This window comes from Tupaia chinensis, unplaced genomic scaffold, assembly GCF_000334495.1.
Source record: "Tupaia chinensis unplaced genomic scaffold, TupChi_1.0 Scaffold149537_1, whole genome shotgun sequence".
NCBI classification, from domain to species: Eukaryota; Metazoa; Chordata; class Mammalia; order Scandentia; family Tupaiidae; genus Tupaia; species Tupaia belangeri.
Genome location: NW_006209381.1, coordinates 292,534 through 317,992, shown reverse-complemented (window position 1 = coordinate 317,992; position 25,459 = coordinate 292,534). Strand labels below are relative to the sequence as shown.

At 41.2% G+C, this 25,459-nt stretch overlaps 1 protein-coding gene and 1 pseudogene across 2 annotated transcripts in view; one reads left to right on the top strand and one right to left on the bottom strand.

Annotated features, from left to right (window-relative positions):
- The window catches only part of PLOD2 (procollagen-lysine,2-oxoglutarate 5-dioxygenase 2), a 121,220-nt gene that overhangs the window by 9,989 nt on the left and 85,772 nt on the right, over positions 1–25,459 (top strand). The window lies entirely within an intron of this gene.
- Positions 1,277–2,620, bottom strand: LOC114006678 (SHC-transforming protein 4 pseudogene; annotated as a pseudogene).

Below are 25,459 nucleotides of genomic sequence, written 5' to 3'. Positions count from 1 at the left end.
TATCTTAACTGTCCAGATTGATCATCAATATCAACCTCTAACAAAGAGAAAGCTTGCTTTTTATTGTCTCATACTGTGAGGACTGAAGTAGATGGAATCCAGATAGATTCAATCACTTACTCAAGATCACGTTGATAGACCTGAATCTAGTGCTTTTACCTACACAGTGCTTACCCTAAACTCCTACACAGTGCTTACCCTAAACACTCTCAGTTTACCAGTTGGTTCACATATGACAAACCTTTCCAACAGTTACGTTCAATTAGTGTCCTCTCTTCTGCGTTGTCTGATCACGTGTAGGAAAGGTGCTGAGGATACACGCAGATGAAAGACTCTGAGGATACGACTGTCTATCTATACTTGCAAATAAATTCTATACTTTCAATAAGAATAGAACTAGTTTGGATATTGAGTATGGGGATACTGATTTTGTTTGCCATTTTTTAAATTTATGCACCCATGAACAATTTTTTTTTTTTCGGTAGGGGCGAGGGAGGGAATATAATGAAATCAGAAATGACTGAAACATGGCCTCTGTAGTTTGTCATGTGCTGTATACAGTTAGAAGGGCAAAGACTGAGAAATCCTAAACCAGGGAATTTGAGCACCAACTCTTTAACCAGCAAATAAGGACAGACCATTGAAAAGGATCAAGGTTTTTAGTGTTTTTTTTTTTTTTTTTTTAATTTGATTTCACCGACATAGACATAGCCTGAAGTCTATGCCATATTTATTTTACTATTGCAATGAAAAATCCTGGTAAAGAAAAAAATGTAACAGTCAAGAAATGTAACTACCAAGAGAAATTGCTTTTTAATTTGTAGCAAGAAACACCTAGTTTTGGGCAAATGGTTCTGGAGTTATAGAACATGAAGTTCTTAGAACTTATCTCCCCGTTATAAAAATGCCCCCGAATTATCAAGGTGAAAGGGGTGTACCCTGCCCCAGCAGTTCTTTCCAGTTGTCTTTAGCATGTGAAATTTGAATTGCGCCTTTAGCTTGTCATCAGTGCAGATCAACCTTGAAAAGTGACATTCGTGCTTATGTATAATTTCTTTTCGAAGGAATAGATCCTCTTTCTTTTTTCCAGCTTACATTTTCTGAAGATCAGTTTCTGTCAGTTCTTTGTTTGGTAAAGGACTACTCCATGATGTTCTCAGAAAGATGCACTTCACAGTTTGTGTTCTGTTTTGTCTGGAAGCAGTGTGGCTTGTCTTTGGGTCCTAACACAAAATGCAGTTTCTTGACATATTGGTGTGATGGTGCTTAGATACTGTCATTTGCTGGAATGCAAAAGTCCTGGATTAGTACTGCTTTTCCTTGGTTGTTTAGGGCTGATTTCACCTCCAGGAGAGATGATTGGCACACTGGTATCCATAAGATGGCCAACGTTACCGGACACATGGTCTTTGGTTTGGGATCTTCCAGAGGACTGCATTTTGCCTGTCTTCCTGGTAGTTCCCTTAACACACATTGTGCCTGGAGACGTACTCTCTTGAAGGAAAAAGTCCCCATTCTTTACCAAGAGGCTCTCTGCGGCCTTTTTGTTTGGCTTGCTGGTGGAGCATGCTTCACTCCACAGCTGCTCCTTGAAGTGTGGCAAGGAATTTGAGCTGGCAGGCTTGGCCGTGGGACCTGGCTGAACAGTTTCTGGTGCCTTTCCACAGTACCATGGGCTCCCTGGTTGAGCTGAGCTTTGATTTCAGGCAAGGCCACGGGTACTTTGAAGAGCTTGTGTATTAAAGTCACGAGGGTCATGGAAGAGACCCTCAACATGGGTTCATTAATGAAGCCACTTGTTGGGACTGCAGCCCTCGCTCATGGGCATTACCTGTTATAGGGCTTCCTTCCAAATGGTTCTCATATGCTCTGCTGCACTCGGGGTTCCAGGCAAGTTGCACAACTTTTCACACTGTATGGGGCATGCACTAGAGCCCACACATCTGAAATACCCCTGCAGGCAGCTGCTTCCCTGGGATTCCGTTGTCAAACTCACGATCTTCTTTCTCCTTAGCGGGCCGTCAGTATGTACCTCCTCACATTTACAAGTACCCAGAGAAGGACTTTACTTTTTGTTCTTTCTTTCTTTATTTTTGGAGAGGTTTTTCTATAGGGTGCATGTGCTCACCAGAAAGACAGAGAGAGACAGAGAGACAGAAAGCGAGAAATCACCCCCCCCCAGGGGGGATGGCCACGCCGCAATTACTTCTCTTCCATTCTCCTCTCAGGATCTTGGGTACACACGCACATGCACCCGGTGTGAGTTTAAGCCACCGAGTCTGGGACTTGAAACATGGTCTTATACATGGGAGTCCAGCAATGTAGCCATTATGCCAACTGCTGGTCCCAAGAGAAGGATTTTTCAAGTAGTGTTTAAACCTTCGTTCAAAAGCCTGCCCTGTGGCACTTAGGAGGTCTTGGACCATTCCATTGCGGGGCCCCCATAACGAGGCGGGCTCAGTGATCAATTGGCTCAATTGGATCTTTAGCTATGAAGGCAACACAGTCTGTACTATCAGGATCCCTGCCAGAGCTCATGAATAGACTCGTGATGGCTTGCAATAATCTGAAATCCTGAGAGCAGAATCGAGGAGAGATTGCAGAGTGACCGTAAAACTTTTAATACACATCAGAATTTTGTGACCATTTCGCTAAAATGAGGGGTTAAATGAAGAGGATAGTCAGGAAAAGTGTTTTTTACAAACATGGGTGAATTTCAGAGTTAAAAGATTGGGAAGTCATGACGCATTTCGCATAGAAAAACATAGAAAAATACATCCTGACTTTTCTGACAACCCCATCTTAATTGCTGCATGGATTGGTGGTTGATTTTAATATTGCTTTCATTATTTTGGGTGCAGAAGTCATTCTGGTATTTATTACGTGGCCTGGTCTTATGCTTGTTCTCTTTGGGATTACAGTCTTAAACTTTTAAAAGGACTTTCTTCTTTTGCTTACTAGTAACTGCTAACCTGTTTTGGGGTTCCTTCCAAAAACTAGAGAGATAGGATTTTCCTCACATTTAAATGCTGTGGTTTGACAACTGTGCTTGGAAGATGGAGTCTTTTCTTTCTGGGTAAAAGGATATTCAAGCACATTTTTTTTTTTTTTAAGAGATTTTTGCTATAGGGTGTGTGCGCTTGCCAGAAAGACAGAAATAGAGAGATAGAAAGCGAGAAATCACCCCCCGGGGGGGATGGCCACGTCGCAATCCCTTCTCCTCCATTCTCCTCTTGGGATCTTGGGCACGCACGCACGCGCGCCCCACGTGTCCGGGACTCGAACCATGGTCGACTACATGGGAGTCCAGTGACATAGCCGTTATGCTAACTGCTGGTCCTGCACATGCGCTTTTTATTGCTTTCACCACTCCTCCCGCAGTCTGAGCCACTGGAGCAGACAGAGGAGATACTGGTGTGTGTCGTGCCACGAAGCACACCCTTCCCACAGCCACCGCAGCGAGTAGGAGTGCATGTGTCCCTGCAGCCGTGGTTTCCTGGGGCATCCTCCCGGCCTGGGAGAGGAAATGCCCCAGGGGCTGCACTTCTTCATTGTAGAGGAACGGCAGTGTCCCATCAACCAGGATCTGTTATTTCTAGTCTGTTTTAGTTGAAGACACAGCTTTTTTATTTATTTATTTTTTCATTTATTAAGAGAGAGAGGAGAAAAAAATTACAGAGACAGTCCCACTTCCCAACAGAGCTCTCAAGCCATGAACCACCCCCAGACCCAGCCAGTCTGGAGTACGGGGCATGCACTTTGTGCCTGGAGTGAGAGAGGGGCCCCTGGATCTTCACTTCTGCGTTCCCATGTGGGTCCAGTTGAGTCGCACTGTGCCACCATCCAGCCCCACGAAGCCACGGCCCGTATGGGACTTTGGGGTGCTGATTACTTACAGGCACCGCACACATGGCCGTGAAGGGAGACAGTTACTGTTAGATATTTGAAAGGCGTTCTCTTAACAGTTTTTAAAAACATTTAACCTTTTTTTCCCTCCTGGTTATGGCAGTATATTCAATATCAGTAGCTATTTTAGGTTAAAGAAAAAATATGTAATTCTAGAATTAAAATCATTTCTTTATTTTTTATTTTTTTTAAAAAGGCAAACAGACACTGGCTAACGGTTTGCAGGCAGACTGAAATGACCTCTCTGGTTCAGTCACCTGGGAATTTTACAGAGCTGTTAGGCAGGGTGCAAACTGGTTCTTTGATGGAATTTTCCGTTCAGCCCAGGCCAGCTCTGAGGCCCCTGGTCTTCAGACCTCCCTTCTCCAGCTCCAGCCATGCTGCTTCTGTCCTGGCCTCCAGCTGGCACCACCGTGTGACCAAGATGCCCTGCTCCCCGTTGGCTATGTCTAGAGGACAATTCCCTTTTTCTTCTTGGTTTAGTTTAGACAAGGCTGGAATTTTTTAAACTGTGACTTTACTAGGAAACCAAGAGCAAAACAACAAAACCTCAAGCTGGAAAGTCACCAAAGCAAAGAAAGGAACAGACGGCTAAAGTGGAGACTCAGAGTTCTTACTCTGCTCGGACCTACCCCTAGTGAGATGCCCGCCCGGCACGTTCTTGGGGGGTTGTAAGTTCTGGTCCCTTGCTTGTGTTCACCTTGCTTTGCTCCCACTCTACATTTCTCCTGGTTATTTATTTCCTTACATAGATAAGGTTTTTCTACAGTTGCGAGTCCATCAGTAGATAAAGGTTAACTTGTAAATGGCCTAGGTAGATTTGTAGTTTTTGGGGACATTTTTAAAAATTTTATTTATTTATTTGCTTATTTTTAATTTGAGCAGAGAGGAAGAGAGAGAGAAAGAAAGTGAGAAAACAAGCCACCAGGTCTGGGACTCAAACTGGTGTTGGCCATGTGGGAGTCCAGCGCCTTTAGCCACCAAGACACTTGCCGGCCCCTTGGGGGACATTTTAGCATAACTCTAGCTGTTAGGCCCTTGATTAGCTTCAGTAGGTGAACATTTTTATGAATTTTTGTTTTGTCTTAAACTCTTCCTATATTAACTCTTGGTTTTGAACAGTCATTTGCATTTGGTTTTATGAATCTATATAATTTTATAAATCTACATTTATCTAATTAAACTTTAAAGATTCTTCCATAATTTCAGAAGTCTTCAAAAAATTCATGGTAAGTGTGTATTATGAAAAAATCACGCACGGACTTCTAATTCTTCGCACCAGAATGAACTCATACCTTAATTCCATTTTCCACAAACTCTTTGAACTCCCCTAATACATTTTTTTCTAGTGCTATCTAACAATATTGTAACTTCATAGAGGCAAATGTACATCAAGAATAATTCCAGGACCAGCAGTTGGCATAATGGCTATGTCTCTGGATTCCCATGTAGTCAACTGCATTTTGAGTCCCAGACCCAGTGGCTTAAACTCATGTCGGGCGCGTGTGCGTGTGTGCCCAAGATCCCGAGAGGAGAATGGAGGAGAAGGGACTGCAGCGTGGCCATCCCCTTTGGCAGGTGATTTCTTGCTTTCTCTCTCTCTGTCTTTATGGACAGAGGGAGAAATGCACCCTATGGCAAAAAAAACTCTCAAAAAAAAAAAAAAAGAATAATTCTCACTGTGTAATATGCTGAAATTTGACAGTTAATAATTCAAAATTTGATTTGAGTATTATAAACTAGTCTGTGTTTAATTGCCTTGTGTGGAAGAACAAAAGAACAAAAACTCCATCGGGGGCAGATTGTGGCATAGTGGTTGAGGAGCTAGACTGCCATCTAATTGACGGTCGTTCAAGCCCCAGACCTGGCACCTTGAAACTCATGCTAGGCTCAAGTGCATACATGGCCAAAATATTGAGAGGGGAGTGGAGGAGAAGGGACTGTGGTGTGGTCATCCCCCTGGGGAGGGTGGTCTCTTACTTTCTCTCTCTCTCTCTGTCTCTTTGGTGAGTGCATGCTTCCTATAACAAACATTATTCAAAAAAAAAATAGAAAAGAAAAAGAAGACTCCCAGCTATTTTAGAAATAGAAAACCAAAAACCATACCAGACTGGCTCTGTTTCTCAGTTCCTTTTGCACATTGAAATTCTAAGATTCTTGCAAGCAAAATAATGCATATGTAAACCTTACCAAATCAAAGAAGCACCCATGGTGAAGCAGCCTGGGTCACTGGGAAGAGCACAGACATCTGGCATCAGAAAACCTGGCTCTAATCCTTCCATTCACCCACCTGGAGCCAGTTACTGAGCCTCTCCAGACTTCAGTTACAAATTATAATTTTTCTAGCTCTGTTATTGGATGATTCTTGAATTTTTAGTGTCAAAAAGAGTGGTAGAGATAGTACTGCAGGAATCTAAAGAGGTCACAAGTGATCTTATTTTTAATACATTTGTTAGGCTACAGGAAGAGTAGATCCCAAGTTGTTTTATATTTTGAATTCTACTTTTGCTTCTTAGTTACTGTGTCAGGAATTGATTTGATCAGGACTTGATGCTGCCTTTTTTCCTAATTAGCTTGTGAAGTAGGTCAAGAATAACTAGAATAAGGGACTGGCAGGTGGCATGGTGGTCAAGGCAGCTGGACTCCCACACGGCTGACTGTGGTTCACGTCCCAGACCTGGCAGCTTGCTTTCTCACTTTCCTCTCTTTCTGGCTCTCTCTGGTCAACCTCTATAAAATAAAAATAAATATAACAATGACAATGAATAAAGTGAAAAAAAAATAACTGGAATTAAATGTACATTTAAAAGATTGCAAGTTTTTTCTTTTAAGCTTATTTATTTTTTCGATGAGCTAGAAAGTCAGAGAGAAGAAGATGAGAGAGACAGAGAAAAATAAAGAGCGCACTTCTAACAGGGTCTCGATGCAGTGGTCCACTCAGCCTTCAGCCAGCCCCAGATCATGAGAAAACACTCCAAGCATTTCTATATGACAGGAGAAAACATCTGGTGTTTATGTGAAGCTATTTTCTGTGTTCTGAGAAAAATTTTGTACTCTTCAGGATATTTCATTAAGCTATTTAAAAAAATAATTTTATATTTCTCTGCTTCGGTCCTGATTAGTTATAAATCAACAAGAACAATGCTAGTTAACTCTTGAGAAGTTAAAACACAAACAAATAGCTTTTATGATAGGAGCTGTTCAAAGTTTGGAGACATAAATTGTTAGAGATTCGCTATTAAATTACTGAGATCCATCTTTTTAAATTCATTAGATATCTTTAAAATATGATTGCAGTGAGTGAACTAGAAATAGGATGATAGAGGAAGTGAGTTTATAAGAGAAACGTATTTCCGTGTGTGTGTGTGTGTGTGCACATGTGCTTGGTAGCCATGGAGATGACTGGGAAGCCTGAAGGTCAGAGTAGAAAGTCGGACTGTCTTTTGAGCTGACTTTTCTTCCTTGGGATGTGGCTGTCGTCACAGCAGCAACCCTGTCTAGGGAGTGGCACCCTCTTAGACCTAACCCTCAGAGGAGACGATGAGGTCCAGTGCTTTTGCTTTTCTTCTGTCTATTTTGTCTTGCCTTTTCTAGAAAGATTTTCTATAAATTGGAGAAAATGGCTCGAGTAGAACCATTGAAAGAGAAGAGAGTGGCTTGATTTTCAAGACAGAGGCAGTTTTTCTGTCTAGTTCAAGGGCACTTAAAAAATATCCATGAATAAGTGAAATTAAAGTCCACGTTTATTTTAGTTAGAACATTTTTGAAATCCATGCAGTTTTCCCATAATATGCACTTTCTTCATTTTTTAATTTAAAGAGCTAATTAATAATTAATTATTATTGTTATTATTTTAATTTTGTTCTAGGACACATGTACTCACCAGAGAAAGATATATACAGAGAGAGAGAGAGAGAGAGAGAGAGAGAGCAAGCTGCCAGGTCTGGGATTCAAACTGCAGTTGGCCATATGTTAGTACCTTAGCACCACGCCACCTGCTGGCCCCCATAATATGCATTTCCTATGAACTGTTTGAAGACCCTTTGGGTCAGGCTAGATAAAAACTGTCTTTTTTTGTTAAAATGATGAGCTTTCATATCACTAGTTAATATCATATACTTGGTTTTTTCTTGTCCCTCAAATGTAGACATGTTTATTTTATTTTTTTTTAAGTGGGGTTTAAAATCTTCAACAGCCAGTCCCACTTCTCCATAGCAAATCTTTTTTTTTTTTTAATAATTATTTAATTTTATTCATTGTTTTTATTTTATTTTATTTTATATTTTATTTTTTATTTTTTATTTTGAAGTTGACCAGAGAGAGAGAGAGAGAGAGAGAGGGCAAGCTGCCGGGTCCAGGACTTGAACCGCCATCAGCCATGTGGGAGTCCAGCTGCCTTAATCACTATACCACCTACTGGCCCCATAGCATGTCTTTAAGTAGCTCTACAACACAAACTCTAGCAGCTTCTTGACTTAAGACTGGGGAGTTCTCAGGTCGAGGTGTGGCAAACAAAGACACACACTTTACACCCAAACACACAACCATGTCTTCATAGCCGTATCTCCTTTTCGGTAACTAGATTTAAATTCTTCCTAGATGCAAGGTATACATTTTCCTTAGTGATACTCAGAATAGCTGGCCCTTGAATGACTTTGAAAAGGGGATTTGGATTGTAGAAAATCCTTTTGGAAAGTCGTCTGATTCAGTGTGAGGAGGTGCAGGAGGCAGAAGGTGCGTGGAAGAGGAGAAGTGACATTGCTTGTAAGTGTGGTAGAAACTGACACAGTATGCGATTTGAATGGGTTCAGACACTTGACTCAGAAAAACCCGAACTGCAAACGACTGTGGGCTGCCAAAGGAAAATATTGTGGCTATAAAACTGGACGCCTAATTCTGCCCTCCGCAGAACGACTGTCTGGGTGGTTTCATTCTGGGGATTTTTTAATCTGCCTTTTGCTAACGGCTGTCGAAATAGTTCATATTAGTCACGACACGTGTAATATTCCAGCCGTCTTGCCATGCCATGTCCCTGTGGCCAGTGTGCGTGGACCCTGAGACTCGGTGACACTGTGCACACTGTAGCTGCTTTGCGTTTGGTTGCCAGATCCCAGCTGGTTACTCTGGTGATCAGCAGAGCTTCAGAAATATTGATGCTGTGACTAGGAGACAGCTGGGCTTGTGTTCCACGGTGGGTGAGGATGCCTCTCATCCCGTGGTATTTCTGGTAAGTTCAAGTACAGCTCTGTCCGTACTTTGAATTATTTGGGAAACCGTATTGGCTGCACTTTCATTCTAATTACAGAAAGCTTGAGGATGAAGTTATTTTACTGTTCACATAGTAGAGCCAAGGCAGAAGCAGTATCGAAGAGAACGTTTGCAGTCTGGCTTTAACCAGAAAGGTCAGCATCCAGGGAGAGAACAAGGGATCTCTAACTGTAAATGAAAGGTGTGTATGCTCTTACGTGGCTTCCTGAAATGCAGGATTTATTTTAAGACCAAATGCTTGTCAACTGCTTACATGCTAATTATGAAAGGTGCTCCATGGGAGAAAGTGTAGGGTAATCGTTAAGAAGACGGGGCTTTCGAATCAGACTGCCTGAATCCCATCTCTACCCTGTAGGTGCTGATTGTCTTTGGAACAAGTTACTTAACTTTTCTGAATTATTATAATTTCTTTATAATAATTATTCTCTGGGTTGATACATGAATTAAATGTGTTAATGGCTGTTAAAAGCTTAGCACTGTGCCTACAAACAGATGCCATGACCATTAAAGTTTTAAACTATACACACACACACACACACACACACACACGCACACATAGTTATTTTATTTAACTTTATGTATTTGTTTACTAATTTATTTTAATTTGATCAGAGAGGGACAGAAAGAGAGAGAAAGTGAGAAAGCAAGCCACTAGGTCTGGGACACCGTGGTCAGCCATGTGGGATCCAGCCCCATTAACCTCTGCAGCACCACTTGCTGGCCCCCAAACAATACATATTTTTAAAGAATTATTTTATTTAACGTTATTTATTTATTTATTTAAATTTGACCAGAAAGGGACAGAGTGAGGGGCGGTGGGGAGTGAGAAAGCAAGCCAGCAGGGCCGAGAACCATAGTTGGCCATGTGGGAGTCTAACACTCTTAACTACCACGCCCCCTGCTGGCCCTAAATGATCTATTTTTACAATATTATAATTGCAATATTATAAAGTGAAACCTAGAATGTATAAAAATAATTCTTGTGTTTCCATAATGGAGAAAAATGTAGTTTATCACTGAATTCTAAAAATAAGTTTTAACAAGTGAAGATGTCAAGGCAAGTTTTCCAGGGGAACCCACAGGAAACAAACAATACTTCTTGTGGGGTAGCTGCAGACTCTTCAGTGAGATTCTTTGATTGTTTACTCAAATTCAAAACTTGGAAGTCATTTTCCTCTGAATTACACTTAATATTTAGATATCGTGTTTCACCCATTATTTTCTCTTTTTTGTTTCATTGATAGTGAAAAGTGTGTATGTATAAATCATTAAATCTCAAACAGGTAAGGACGTTTTAAAAACATAACCTTAATACCATGATCACACTCCACAGTGATTCATTTTTTTCTTTTATGAGTTTTCTTATTTTGATTTCTTTTATACATTCAACCACTATACATCACTCTAGCTTGTGTGGTGAATTAGCCAGCGTGAATACACTTCACAGCAGTCCAGGTGAAGCTACTATACACGTTATCAGCAGCAGATGGTCATGCATTTCCTGCCCCATAAATGGCTTGTCTTTCTATCTTTCTCCTTGATTCTTTTCCTCACACTCTCCTCCTTTCACAGTGATTCTTAAAGTCATCCAATACCTATCCAAACTTGCTTTTTCCCTCTTTTCTTAAAATACCTTTCTTGCAGTGGGTTTGTTTGACCAGGCCCCTTTACTTTCTCTTGCCAACTACTCCTCCTCGATGGTGCTGCCGTGTTCGAGGATCCCGGACACAAATGTCTAAGTCTTGCATTTTTAAATATCAGGAAATTTTACTTAAAAATATAAACTTCTCTTGGAGGAAAAACAAAATGAAAATCTAGAAACCTAGATTGACATTTTTGTGAAGCCCTCACCTCACAGGCGGTGCTTGTGTCCCCTGGTTACTCGGTCACCGTAGCGCCCACCTGGTCTCTTCATTCAAGTACCCTTGCGGCTCCTGGTTTAGGCATATACGTTACTGAATTAGATAACTGGAATTTTTTTCCTCTTTTTTTTTTTTGACAGATTTTTGCTATAGGACACATGTGCTCACCAGAGAGACAGAAGGTGAGACGTCACCCCCCAGGGTGGATGGCAATGCTGCAATCATGTTTCCTCTGGGGATCTTAGCATGCAAGCACATGTAACCAGCCTGAGTTTTGAGCTGCGGGTCTGGGACTTGAACCACAGTCACCTGTGTGGGAGTCAAGAGAAGTAACTGTTATGCCATATGCTGATTCCTATTTCTTTCTTTCTTTTTTCTTTTCTTTTTTTGGAGAGGTTTTTTATTTATAGGGCATGTGTGCTCTCCAGAAAGACAGAGACAGAGAGACAGAAAGCGAGAAATCACCCCCATGGGGGATGGCCACACCACAATCCCTTCTCCATTCTCCTCTCAGGATCTTGGGCACGCACGTACATGTGCCCGTTGAGAGTTTAACCCACTGGGTTCAGGACTTGAACCACGGTCTACTACATGGGAGTCCAGCGACACAGCCATTATGCCAACTGCTGGTTCCATCCCTGTTTCTTAAATTATTTCTCTTGCCTTGTCTTTCTTGAGTTCAGTGGCTCTTAACCAGGGGTGATTTTGCCCCCAAGAAAGTATTTCGTCACATCTGGAGATATTTTATTTGTCACAAGTGGTGGGTGCTCTTGACAGCCTGTGAGTAGAAGTGGGAGAGCCTGCTGGAACACTCTACAGTGGTCTGCACATGCATCCCATGAAAAATTATCTGGCCCCAAACGTCAAAGTGCAAATTCTCTCAGCAGTCAGAATCTCTGCGTCTGTCTGATTTCTAATTTCACTGCTCTGGCTCCAGTGTTTCTCTTTTTCCAGAAGTCTCCTGCTTTCTGAATTTACACTCCATATGCATTCTGGATTCCTCACTGTAAAATACCATGCTTTGACCCACCCTTCCCCTCTCTCTGCAGCTCCTTCCTTTTGGGTCATACTTTCGGGTCCTTGGACTGTCAAAATCCCACTGACTCATGGTGAAGACCTCCCTCTACCCCACTCATGAAGCTGTTTTTGATGCCCCTTGATCACAATATTCCCTAAAAATCTTTCATTAGAATTGGAAAATTTCTTTAACACTTCCCCTCACTGCAGTTCATCTTCCTCCTATCCAAGAGACTGAATCTAAGATATTAAGTAATATAGTCAAACTTTCTCCTTATTTTTCATTCTTCCCACCCTCAAGCTAAACACTGAAATATTATGTGCTCATATCTAATTTGCTACTGAATTAGGCATGGAGTATGCTATTCGCAGTGTTTTCGTGTGAATTCGTTTTATATTCTTAGCTGGGATTTTTTTTTTGTACATGTACACACATACATATGTGTGTGGGGGAGAGACCACAGCCTATCATGGGGTCTGGTCAGGCTACAGTCTTTTCTCTCCCACCCTCCATGATGTCCAGATCCTGGGTATGTGTGTCCATGCATGACTTGGGGCTGAAGCTGTAGGTTTGGGAGTGGAACCTGGGTTGATCGTATGATACCCACTTTTCTCTGAGCAGAGACCAACCACTGCTCCATGAGGCTTGTCTCTTAGTTGGATTTCAACCTGCAAGAGAATAGAGACAGTTTCTCTTATCATTGGGTATAAAGGTTTGTGAATTGAGTCACAGAGCTTCAAGCCATTAGACGTGGCTTTGTTTGTAGGCCTTGCCGTGGGCAGCTGGGCAATCTGTGACCTTCTCAGTCACACCTCAGATGAGTGGACTCTCGACTCAGTCAGAGTTCCACTGAAGAAAAAGAAACCATCTCAGGTATCTTGAGCAGAAGGAAATTTAATACAAGTCATTGTGAGCTTACGCAATGACAGGGCAGGCTAGAAAAGCAGGCTTCAGACTCAGCCTGCAGCAGTGACTTCTGGAACAGCAGAAGGAGTTGGCCAAATAAGGAGGCTGCTATTTCTGTCCCAGCTGGGGAGGAGGCTGCCATTGGGGCTGCTCAGTTCAGGAGTAGGGTGCCATAAATGTAATCCTAGGATCTAGGAGCTGACGTGTGACGCCCAGGGGTCTGGTGCCGAGACTCGAGCGCAGACATCGACCACAGTCTCTGTTTCTATCTGCCTATCTGTGGGTCTGTCTCCCTCTCTCTTGCACTCTCTCTTTCTCCCCTCACCCTTTCCCTCAGTTCCCACAGAATGGGAGATTGAACCTGAAACACTAATACAGAAAACCTTTTTGTATTTCTGACCATGCTTACCACTAGACATGGCTACAAGTAACAGGGAGAAAACAGTCTTTCAAATCTCATAGGAGTACATCTGAAAGGAGGGACCTAGTTTTCCTCCAGGTGTCGAGCTCCCAAGGAGTTTGAGGAATGGCCATTTAATATTCTATTTGTCCATGACTGTCTTCAGTAATTGTTCTCCTGGAAGCTTGATAAATCATTCAAAAATTCTAGATTCCATGTGTAAGTCTTTCTGACTTTAGGGACCCAAAGGTGGGCTCGGCGTTGTGTGGAATACATGCTCTACTTCTTAACCGAGAGCCCTGTGGTGGTTGAGTGCTTTGTCAAGGTAAAGAACAAACCCTGAAGAAAGTCCTGAAAACAATGTAACACAACCGTGCAACAGAGGCACCTAAGCAATAGGAATTTATGTCCTGTTCTCCCCTTTTCAGGCAAGTGGATCCTAACTTCTGTGGGGGACAGTGTGATGCAGTTCATCCCTAATTACAATTTCAGTGTTTATTTGACTTCCAGCTATTTATTCCTTTGCTTATTTTCTAGTACTTTCATCTTGCACAGCACCCTGTTAACTCTCAGGACACTGAGAGTTGGGGAGGTCACTGATGTCACTTTTCTGAGATGAAATGACTGGAGCTTAATCAAAGCTTCTGGAATCTGAGAAGGTCCAGAGATAACTGAAAATTCTGACTCATCTGGGAAGGACGGATTTCATTCGACCCTGTCTGTTAACTATCCTTGAAAGAAAAAGAACAGAAAAACAAACAGCAGAAAACCTTTGTGGCCCACCATAACTGGACTTTGTCGTTGTGGAGTCACTTTTAATGATTTTTTACTTGAAGGATGGCTTTTCATGTAACCGTTTTTTGCTTTTGTAGTTCATTTGCTCATGGCAGAATTGACCAATTAGCCAATGGCAGAAATCGCTGTTGGCCAGATCTACAGAGGAGTCTCGTGCATGAGAGTTAGAATGTCCATCTTCTTCACCTTATTTGGAGTTGGGACGTGTAAATGCTATTCCACTTTACTTGAAATGCTATTCCATTTTGCTTGACTTTTCTATGCTTCCCCAACTATACGTGAGATTTATTTGTTTTAGAATTTCATTTATTTTGCTTATTATTTGTGAGAATTCTAGGTGGCACGTAGGGACATCTCAGTGTTAAAATGAACAAAGAAACAAAATGAGATCGGGGTAGCAAGATTAATACACGGCAGGTTTGATGTGCTGGAAATATTGACTCTGTGTGTGTGTGTGTGTGTGTGTGTGTGTGTGTTCAAAATGATATAGCTCAAAAATGTGTGCTTTTGTTTTAATGAAAATAAAAACAAATCTTTGGTAAATCTGGATTTATTTTGATGACATGGGCTCGATATAATAACACGTGACCAGCTAGAAGAAACAACAGGGCTCATGTAAACACCGTTAAAGTACCAATAGGAATTAGTAAGAACTAGGACATAATAGATATAATGACTATAGCATGACTTCATCTAAAAATGATGACTTTATCATAAATAAATGCTTATCACTGCACATAAAAATGGTTAAGACTAAGTTTGTCTGTGATCCCATATCAGTTTAGAAACAATAAACAACATCATATAGCATTTTTTCTTTTCTTTTTTTTTGTCCTGTTCATATACCTTTATCTTTTCTTTATAAAGTCAGGATACTTACACATATTCATAAACAATAAAGAGATAATTTTGTATTCTACCTTATTTATTTATTTATTTTAGAGATATTTTTGCTATAGGGCATGTGCGCTTGCCAGAGACACAGACATGAGACAAAAAGCAAGAAATCACACCACCTGGGAGATGGCCACACCACAATCCCATCTCCTCCATTTTTCTCATGCCTCATGAGCCTGGTGTGAGTTTCAAGCATCCGGGTCCAGGACTCGAACTGCAGTTGGCCCTGTGGGAATCCAGTGACGTAATCATTATGCCATCTGCTAGCCCCTGTGTTCAACTTCATTTATAAAGTGCTATATTAGAGCATTTTCTATGGTACCGAATAGTCTTCAGGCCCTAACTTTTTAAGTAATATTTTGATACCTGTCATGGGCATATACTATTGATATGATTTGTGTAACAATGACCTTATTTCTGAATATATAGTTGTTTGCTATCTTCAACCACTGTGATAGAAATAATAGTGTGGAGATATTATTGAAAACAAGGTTTGTTTCCATCTTTGCTTATAGAATAGGTTCAAGAGACAAAATTTAAATGAAAGCATATAAATTACAAATGGTTACAGATTGGCAGGTTGTTTCCCGGAAGGCCATATGGCTGGGTTGTCATCTCCACCAGCTCGGCTGTTGTATGGCATTCTCAGCTGCTTAACTTTTAAAGGACTATTTCAGTTTTGAGGGGTAAACAGTGTGATTTTCTTTCTCTTCCTTTTTTATTTCTTACATTTATAGTGGTTTATTTATTGACCTGCCAAAATAAAAGCTTCCCCCCCTCCACTGCTACTGTTCCTTCAGTGAGTTGCATATTCATATCAGCGGAGCATACATTCTAGGAAGGTGAGACACTACAATAAACAAATGCATGAGGAAGATATAAATCCTAAGAAGAAAAATAAACGATTATTGGTGAGGGACCAGCAGATGATGTAATGGTAACATTGCTTGACTCCCACATAGTCCCCCATGGTTCGATACCCAGATCTGATGGCATAAACCTCATGTAGGGTGTGTGTGCATGTGTGCCCAAGAGCCTGAGAGGAGAATGGTGGAGAAGGGATTGCAGCGTGGCCATCCCCCCTGGGGGGTGATTTCTCACTTTCTTTCTGTCTCTGTCTCTCTAGAGAGTGCACACACTATCACAAAAGTGTCTCTTTAAAAAAAAACCCAAGGGAACCAGAAGTTAGCGTAATGGCTATGTCGCTGGACTCCCACGTAGTCGACCGTGGTTCGTGTCCCGGACCCGGTGGCTTAAAACTCACGCCGGGCGCGTGTGCGTGCGTGCGTGCCCAAGATCCCGAGAGGAGAATGGAGGAGAAGGGATTGCGGCATGACCATCCCCCCTGGGGGGTGATTTCTCGCTTTCTGTCGCTATGTCTCTCTCTGTCTGTCTGGTGAGCGCACGCGCCCTACAGTGAAAATCTCTAAAAAAAACCCCAAACAAACAAACAAAAAAACCCAAAAGAGCAGTGAGGTGGGAGAATGCCATTTTAGTATACTATTTTCTTCCCTCCTTCCTTTCTTTCTTGTTTTCTTTTTAAACTTTATTTATTATAATCATTGTAAAATTTGACCAGAGAGAGACACAGAGTGAAGAGAGGGAAAGTCAGAAAGCAAGCCACCAGATCCAGGACTCGAACTGCAGTCGGCCATGTGGGAGTCTAGCATTAGGTACTGTTCCCAAAGAAGGCTTTTTGTGTGTGGTGACGTTTGAGCAGAGACAGGAACAGAGGGGTCATTTCCAGGAGAGGAGGGTTACTGGCAGCAGAAGCTGCAAGTGCTGAAAGCCTGAACAGAGATGAGATTGATTTGTCTGTAGGGTACCCAAGAGTCCAGTGTGCCTGTAGTCGGGGCAGAGAGGGGTTGGAGAGAGAGAGACCAGACTGACAGATCAGACGCTTAGAGATGTAGAGACTGTGCTAAGGAGTTTAGATTTGACTGCGGGCAAATGGGCAACCATTGGACACTTTGGGAAAGGAGGCAAGAGTTACAGTAAATTCCCTCGGTATAGGGTTGCTAATGCAGTACAGGCTGAATTTCAGCCCTGTTCTGCCCTTTGGCCCCTCTGCTAGGTGGCTTTGTTCAGTACAATTGCTAAATTTTATGCATTGTCTTTGTGACTTGATAGAGTTGTAGCCATATCTTTTTGGTTGCAAAGTAAAGAATGGATTGACAGAGGCAGGGACAGAGACCAGGAGATCGTGTGTGTTAGGAGATTTAGCAGTCTGGAGGGGACGTGACAGTATCCAAGTTGGGGCTGGATACAGCATGGGTGGTTAGGAGAGGCTGGATTCTGTGTTGCCGAGAGAATTCCCAGGCAGATCAGAAAGGAATGTGAGAGGGACCCTGGAGATAAGAGTGACTCCAAGTTGTTCATAAAATTTCGCATGTTTTAAAAGTCTAAATTTGCCTACATTAATACCAACTAGGAGTACACTTTACCTGCCATTCTTTATCTTCTCACTCTTCTTTACTTAGAACTTCTTTGACAAACTTCGATGATGACGATTTTTTTTTTAATGTAGAATATTTATTTATTTTCTAAAACACTCCAAGTTTAGGTTGGTGGGAAATAATTTTAATCAAAGAAGTGTACATTTTCTTCCCATCTATCCTCCTTTGTATTAAGAAATGATGTTGTAATTGTGGTTCATTTCACTGGAAGTAAAATATTACAAATTATATACAGGAAAATATAAAAAATACCTCAAACAGGAAAGGCAAGATGAAATAAACTGTGTTTTTCTCCCAGAAATCTCTACTCCTACTTTACTGTTATTTTAGTAATTGCTATTATTCAAATGTATAGTCTTTTTGGTGTCTATGCTGCTACCCAAGTGCTTTTTCAGTGGGTGCTTGTGTGGAAAAATACTCCTTTAAAACAGATTTTGCGAGGGAAGCTGGAGTGTTAAGCTTTCGGAAGAAGGCCAGAACAGCTGCTGTGATTCATTGAGCTACGAGTTCGGGAAAGAGGTCTTTGCAAAGTGTTCTAGAGCTGAAAAATTCGAAGCAGCTTGACGCAGGATTTTAAGTTTACAGACATTGTACAGATAGAGCAAAGAGCGTGAGACACAATGGGTGGGGGTTTAGCCAGAGTCCCTGATTCATCGGCCCTTCGTCCATATCGGAGCATCGAGCACATCTGAGCTGACAGGAGACCGGAATATGCTGACAGCGCCTGTCTCTTGTAATCTGACGCAGTATGTTCATTAAACCATTTATTTATAATTGAGCTTTTATTCTTTGTTATTTGTTGTTCTTAAATTATGTGGAAGGACAAGCCCTAGATTTCTGTGCCTGGAAGATACTCCTTTTCCACTCTTGTTTTCATTTAGTTCATTGGGAAAATTAGTCTTGCAATTTGAAAGGTTTGAATTTTGGGGTATTTTTATGGATCATGCTTTGCCCAGAAGTGTAGCTTCCCTGGAGTTAGAAAAAGTTTTCTTGTGATTTTGATACATGCCATTCTCAGTTTTCAGAAGCACTTGACAGAGAAGAAAAATTGAAAAAAGAATAAAAGGGATTGGGAATGCGTAGGCATAAAAGAGATTTAAAAAATTGTATAGAGGAGTGTCAGGAGAGGTAGAGTAATACAGGTAGACAGTGAATATTTTTGCTAACTGAAAGAAAGAAACTTGTAGATTATACAATTTACTGAAAAAGGAAAAAAGTGGTTTTCATATTGATTTAGGCTGTTTTTCTTGGTGACTAAAATATGTATAAGAAACGCTTTTTTTTTTTCTTGAATGTTTCTGCCATTAGGGTGAGTGCGTTTGCCAGAGACAGAGGGAAAGTAAGAAATCATCCCCCAGGAGGGATGGCCATGCTGCAGTCCGTTCTGCTCCTCCTAGGATTTTGGGGGGACACACACATGCCCCACAGTTTTCAAGCTGCCAGGTCTAGGACTCGAGTCTTGTCGGCCATGTGGGAGGCTAACGCCTTAACCATCATGCCATCTGGTGGCCCCGGTAATTAGGTTTTTTAAACAGAAGGACATTAAAATAGCTTTGGGGTTAGTTTATTTGAAGGGGTTTCTAAAGGGGTAATATTTTCTTCATCTCTTTGAAAGTAAGGAATTGTGTTAAATTATAAGTTGGTACTTGTTTTTTTCTGACAGGAACATTTGTGTTCAGGAAGGCGATATCGTTATCAACCGTTTATCTAGAGACAGAAATGGAAAATTCTAGAATATATGACCAATAGGAAGCCCCGAGACATCAATATTGCTGGTTTATATTGAATCTCCTTTTCCCCATACTTACACACTTCTTTACCTGGTGAACTTACATTTTTTCCAGGTCTCAGTTTCAAGAGTGAGTTACTCAGAATTCTTTCATAATCATCCCAGTTTAAACCAGCTTCCTTTATTCCCCTTGTTTTTAAATTAATTCTTAGGATTTACGATTCCTACTTGTACTTGAGTTTTGTAATTAGTTACTATTTGTCATCTCCACTATTTTGTAAGATATTTTGTAAGATCCATGAAGGAGGGATCGAGCTTTATGAAAATATTTATTTAGTGCCTACTGCGTGTCAGCCAGGAATGGGAGATATTACAAGTTACAGTCTGCTAAATTTTCACGTTTGCTTTGTTTGTCGTGGGCTCACCAGCATGTAGCGCAGTGCCTGGGTCACCGTGAAGGTCTGTAACTATTTGCTGAAGAATCAAGATGAAAGCCCACTGATGATTATTTGCAGGGCTCAATGGTGGGTTGGGGCCAGAGGTTAAATTTCTAGCTGAGGAATGCAAACTTCTGCTGGGGATCTGTTTCTGCGAGCACAGCTGAAATTTCCATGGGTCCCTGCTTCTGTGCTCCTCTTAGAGTGCACAGGCGTTTCTGTCTGACCACAGTGATCTACAGTTCTGAAAAAGGAAAATAAGAATATCCAGAGGCTTTTGAATAATTATTATCATCTAGTTTTTGCTATAAAGTATGTTTACTGGAGAGAGACAGAGAGAGAGAGAGAGCGAGAGAGAGGGTGATCCTGGGGGATGGCCATGCCACAGTACCTTCTCCTTCATTCTCCTCTTGAGATTTTTGTTCACACATACACAGGTGCCCTGTGTGATTTTCAAGCTGCCGGGCCCGGGACTCAAACCATGGAGTCGGTCATGTAGTATCCAGTGTCTTAGCCACTATGGTACTTGTTGGCCTGAGGTTTTGGATTTTTAGTTGACCTGGGGGTGGGCTGTAGGCAGCAGTAGTTTATTTGTTTTTTTTTTTTTTATTTTTAGGAATGATTTTATTTAACTTTACTTACTTTTTAATTTGACCAGAGAGGGACAGAGAGAGAGAGAGAAAGTAACAAAGCAAGCTGCCAGGCCATGAGGGAGTTCAGAGCCTTTAACCACCACACCACCTGCCGACCCTAGCAGCTGTAGTTTAAAAAAGGTCCTTAGGTGTCAGTATACGTGACAGTTTCAAAACTACATCCTAAGGAAAGAAGAGTTTCTAGGTAGACAGTTCTGGTTTCCTCAAATATGATTTGTTTTATTTTGGCAGAGGAATTTGTAGGTAGGGTGTGTGCATGTATGCCTGTGTATTTTTTTCCTCCCAGAAGTTGTTTTGAAATTTTTTCCATGTCATTTGCATAATTATCAAAGCAACACAGTTCTTCTCTAAATACCATGGAAGCTTGAGATACTTTTCACTGCTCCGGCCTGGGAGTATTTTCGGTCAGCCTGACTTCTCTCAATAAAACTAGAACCTCCCTCGTGTTAGACCCATTTTAAAAACTGCATCTGGGGAGCGTACACAGTTTCAGCAAGCTTCGAGAAAATTTGCTGTAGTGATCATTGTATAATTGGGGGAAGACTTATGGAAAATAATTATTTTAATTTGAATCTGATTAACTTTGTACTTAGTTTTGGCCATCAGAAATCTAAACATCCAGCTATTTCTTTACATTATTTAGGATTAAAGATAGAAAGCCACTTACTGACTTAATTTAATACACAGTATGAGCTAACGCGGTTCTCTACTCCTCAGTACATAATGAATTATAAAAATTTTAAGTAAATTAAGAAACATGCTGTGTTGTTAATAGAAGCAGGCACAGTGACACTCAGGCATTAAAATGGAAATGAGGAGCAGCATGTCGGGAACAGTAGTTGACGTAATGGCTATGTCGCTGGACTCCCATGTAGTCGAGTGCAGTTCAAGTCCCGGACCCGGTGGCTTAAACTCACACCGGGCGTGTGTGTGTGCGTGCCCAAGATCCCAGAGAGGAGAATGGAGGAAAAGGGATTGCGGCGTGGCCATCCCCCCCGGGGGGTGATTTTTCGCTTTCTGTCTGTCTCTGTCTGTCTGGCGAGTGCATGCGCTCTATAGAAAAACCTCTCCAAAAAAAAAAAAAAGAAACATCGAGTGAGGGACCACTTACATGGGGGATTAGATGTGTGTGGGGTAGTTACTGCATCACTGGAAAGTATGGTGAGAAATGATTATGATGCCTCGAGGTTATATTTTTTGGTGTCCTTTGGCTCATTCTAGTACCTTACAGAATGTTTTCTATTAAAAAGTGTTCAGAGAGGGCGTAAAAATACCATGTGTAATGGACTGGAAGAATATAAACCTAAAAATGCAGAGAGTGATTTATAAACTTAACATTTTTCTATTCTTATTTTAAACCATAGTGTGTATTTACGAAAACTCACACAGAGTATAGTTTAATCCAGCTCTCTGGAGCTATATTTTTGCCAATAATGTATCAGTTTATGTGATCATTGTGAGTTTCCTTCTACTTTGAGACATTCTGGAATTAAGAGCGAGTGAGGAGTACTGAAAGAGGTCGGAGATACTGAGAAAATGCTGAACGCTCACCCTCTGCTTTTAGGTCACAGTGAAATCAGACTTCACTGTGGGGAGCAGTTATTTGATGAGTAACGTCATGGTCCCTGTAGCTGGGAGTGTTTCCTTGTTTAACTCTAGAGTCGAGGCATCTTGAGAGCTTGGGTGTTTGAAGATCTCGAAAGAAACTGGCCCTGTATAACACTGACTGAGCTTTCCAACCGGGACAATGTCATTTCTCATATCACAGTGAGCTGCTGGCTCCTTTAGACCCATCCTGACCCAGGGCAGGGAAACATCCTGACCCAGGGTAGGGGCCCCACTGGCCCTGTAGTGGAGTTACGCGGCTGAGATTAGATTGCATTGAAAAAAGAGCTATTTTATGAACATCTGCTTTAAATATGTGTCTTGTTTGTGCATAATTAATGCCTTGCTATGTTTTTATGGAATATGAAGACTCATATGGTTAGCTATTCATTTCTAATTTTTTCCCCCAAGTAATACTGTGTGTGTGTGTGTGTGTGTGTGTGTGTGTGTGCGCACGTGTGTGTGCGCCATTCATTTCTAGTGTGTGTAGCTAGGAATTAATTGGTTATGACTACAAGAAATAGGAGAAAGGAGAGGGAGGAAGGCAGGGAGGCAGAGGGAGGGATGAATCAATTTTTTTTCAGTGACCTAACAGTGCTGTTTGCCAAGAGGTAGTATTTCTTTCAGCCAGTTGTGGTTTTTTGTTTGTTTGTTTTTTTTTTCATTTTTTTTCTTTTTCTTTCTTTCTTTCTTTTTTTTTTTTTTTTTGTTTTTTGCTATAGGGAGGGTTTGCTTGCCAGAGAGACAGAGAGATAGAAAGTGAGAAATCACCCCCCTGGGACGATGGCCATGCCGCCATCCCTTCTCCTTTATTCTCCTCCCGGGACCTTGGGCACGCAAGCACATGCATCCAACATGAGTTTAAGCCACCGGGTCCAGGACTTGAACCGTGGTGGACTACATGGGAGTCCAGCGACATAGCCATTACACCAGCTGTTGGTCCCAAGCCAGTAGTGTTTCAATGTACATGTTCTAATCTTTGTAAAAGAATTTCTTACTAGTGACTTAAAACGATGGTATTAATACAGTAATGTGCAAACAATAGCTTGATTATTTTACAAACTGGTTTAAAGAAAAGAGAAAGGAAAAACCTCTGTATATTCATTTCTGCTTCTGTCCAGTGAAAAAATCAGAATAAAATATTGTGACTTGCAGAAAAGCTTTATGTATTTGGATTAGCTCGGTTACTTTTCTGTTTAATGCACCACAATAAAACTCTTGCTTCTACTTTTAAGTTGTCTGTTAGTGGAGGCCATAGCTTTCCCAGGAGCGAACAGGCATTGAACTGAGGGTTGTTATAGGAACCACGTACCCTTTAGAGAGTGCAGCATTTAGAGTTCTTATCTTCTAGAAGGTCACAGTATATAGTTTAAGTTAAAGATTTTCTTACCATTTTACTCATTCTGCAGACTTATATTTGAAGATTTGCTTTCTCAAATCATTTGGAGTTTTTGATCCTCTTTTTTTTTTAATAATTACTTAATTTTAATTTTATTTATTCATTCATTTATTTTAATTTGACCAGAGAGAGACACACACACACACACACACACACACACACACAGAAAGAGAGAGAGAGAGAGAGAGAGAGAAGAGAGAGAGAGAGAGAGAAGGTGAGTAAGCTACCAGGTCCAGGACTTGAACCATGATCAGCCATGTGGGAGTTTCCAGTGCTTTAACCACCATGCCACCTGCTGGTTCTCACAAACCTTGTTCGATCTTTTGGTCAATCTTGTCTAATCTACGTTTGAAATACGTCCAAACTGATCACTTTGGTATGTCTTTCCCAGCTGCTCCTGGTTCGTGTCACGATGACCTCTAGCCTAGAATATTCTTATACACTCTCTCCCAGTCAGGCTTCTGAATTTGGCCCTTGACTTATTTCAGTGATGGGAAGCAAATTTATTCTGTTTATTATCTTACAATAGTTCCTGTTAAGTCCTCCCTTGGCTCAAAATCTTCTGACTTCTTGCATTCGAACCCACGTCTTCTATCATTACAATGACTGTCTAGGTCCTGCATATTTATTCACTTTGATCTTGGACTTATCTCTTTTTCTCTAGCTTAGTCTCTTCTCATCTTTCTGAATGCCTGGAGTGTCCTTCTCCCCCCCTCTCCTGTCATTAGACCAGGCAGGAAGTTGACTCTGTCAGAGTCTTCCTGTTGGTTGTTTCCCCTTTCTGGAAAGCTTTCTGGCAAACATCTGCGTAGCTCAATTTGCTTCCGATTACCCGCTCGGTGACACTTGATGATGTGATTGCACCATACTCAAGACTCCCTATGGCTCGTCCCTCTCTTTGGCCTTGTAAGTTAGATGGAAATGTTTTGAGTTTTATCCCTCTCTATTGGACTGCAATGATTTATTTTCTGTCTCTTTTGTTTACCAAACACTGGCCTTCTAAACGGTGTCTGGCACTTAGGAAGCACACAATAAATATTGAAGAAATGAATAAAATTACAGTACCTTCCGGAATGTTCTTTGCTCAAAACCTCATGTAGTAGGGGCTGGCAGGTGGCATGGTGGTTAAGAGTGCTGGACTTCCATATGGCTGACTGTGGTTTGAGTCCCAGACCTGGCAACTTGCTTTCTTTCTTTTTCTCTCTTTCTGTCCCTCTCTGGTCAAATTAAAAATTAAAATAAATAGATAAAATTAAATGATATAATTAAAAAACAGCTCTCATATGGTAGCATATTTCCCTTTGAGAACCCAGCAGTCCTCTGATCTGTGGCCCAGTCTAGGACTGTGGTCCAGCATTACAGTGCTGATGAACCATAGCACGGGTGGCTGAGCTCTCCCGGGGGGATGGCTGTCTCAGGGTCCTGAGTTTCATTAGTCACAGCCAGATTTGTTCAACAATGACTTGTCAGTGACAATGGCCCATGCATGTCTTTTAATGTGTAACTTAGCTCAAAGTTTAACAAAAACACTCTTGAAATTGAGAGAAATAAGGGAAGAAAATCGGGGACTTAGACAAAAAGCTGGTGAATAAAAGGTCACGGTGTACATCTTAAGGGAATTTTTGTGAGTGCAGCAGGTAGAGCTTATTACCGCTATGAAGTAGATTACTTAGAAAAAAATTATGGTCCTGTATTGTCTTCCTGTTATTGTTAGTGTTTTCAGAATTAGTATGCATTGAGATTTAGAAAGTACCTTTTGAATAATGCATTGTTTTAAAACCACAGGTCACCTTGCAGTTAGAGTTGAAATTAAAATTTCTTACTAAAATATTGATATGTTAATTTATCATCTGCTTGGTAATTTAGAACTTCATTGTTTCAAATCTATGAGCTAACAGCCTGAGCAGGTTCAGAATTTTATTTATACACTATGTGATGAAAGATAGTAAAAAATGAAACTATGAAAGTACTAGAAGAAAATATGGGGAAAATATTTTATAATTTCAACATATGGGAGCCCTTTCTAAATTATTTCACAAAAGTCAGGTGGTGACACAGTGGTAAAAATGAGATGCCTCACAAGGCTGACCCACATGAGGAGGTTCAAGGTTCACATCTGGTTACCTCC